Here is a 1,383-nt window from a genome sequence, read left to right on the forward strand (position 1 = left end):
TATATATATATATATATATGTATATGTATATATGTGTGTGGTGATTTCGCCTGCCGTTACGTTCTGAGTTCAAATTCCGCCGAGGTCGACTTTGCCTTTCATCCTTTCGGGGTCGATTGAATAAGTACCAGTTACGCACTGGGGTCGATGTAATCGACTTAATCCCTTTGTCTGTCCTTGTTTGTCCCCTCTATGTTTAGCCCCTTGTGGGCAATAAAGAATTAATTAATATATATATATATATATATGTGGTGATCTTTCGGTACGAGTTCCTAAATATAAGCATTACTGTTTGTGTTGTCCATGTATGTTTGTTATTAATAAACATTATCGCTCGTTATTATTAAATATTATTGACTGAAATTTCTCTACCAGGAGTGTCTGGTCAACTTTATCCAATTCTCATTGTAAAGATCGGTTTTTTTCTTTCTTTAGTGGCCCTGTTTGGATCGTCTGGTCTCGCAAGGGAGACACACAAAGAAATGTAAATATTTATAATTTTCGAAAGGGAATGAATGAAAACAAAGTTAAGGAAATCCCTTAACAACAAACAGAAAAGGGTGTACATATATATACAGACAGTAAATCATGTATAATGATATATATTTATATCACCATTACTATGTTATGCGGCGATCCATGTCGCTGTTTATGTTATTAATAATAACCATTGTTCGTCGTTATTATGAAATTCAAATGATTGAAATTTCTTTACCTGGGTTGTCTGGTCAAATTAAATCCAATTTAATGTAGGGGTCAGTCCTGGCTGGGGTCTTTTGTGTGCCTCTTTCATGTCGTCTGTTCTCGCCACACAAATATTTGAACCGTGTGTTGTTGTGTCGTCTTCGCCGGCGGTTGGACCAGCAGGGAGGGAGTGCGCATGTCAGAGAGAAGGGGGAGCGGTGCGGTGTGAACGTAAGGATGGTTGAGAGAGGGGGAGAAAGAGAGAGAGAGAGAGAGAAGCGATAGAAAAGAACTAGTAATGAGAAAGAGAGAGAGAAGCGATAGGAAAGAACTAGTAATGAGAAAGAGAGAGAGAGAAGCGATAGAAAATAACTAGTAATGAGAAAGAGAGAGAGAGAAGCGATAGGAAAGAACTAGTAATGAGAAAGAGAGAGAGAGAAGCGATAGGAAAGAACTAGTAATGAAAGGGAGAGGAATAGGAAGGTCTAGCTAAATCGAGAGAGAGAGGGGGGAACGGGAACTGAGAGAGAGAGAGCAAAAAGAGAATGATAGAAAAGAGGGAGTAATATAAGAGAGAAATAGGGGTTTGTATGTATGTATGCATCCTTCTCTCTCACTCTCTCTCTTTATATATATACATACACATACATACATACATATATATATATATATATATATATATATATATATATATATATA

Source organism: Octopus bimaculoides, chromosome 30 (assembly GCF_001194135.2).
Source record: "Octopus bimaculoides isolate UCB-OBI-ISO-001 chromosome 30, ASM119413v2, whole genome shotgun sequence".
Classification (NCBI taxonomy): domain Eukaryota; kingdom Metazoa; phylum Mollusca; class Cephalopoda; order Octopoda; family Octopodidae; genus Octopus; species Octopus bimaculoides.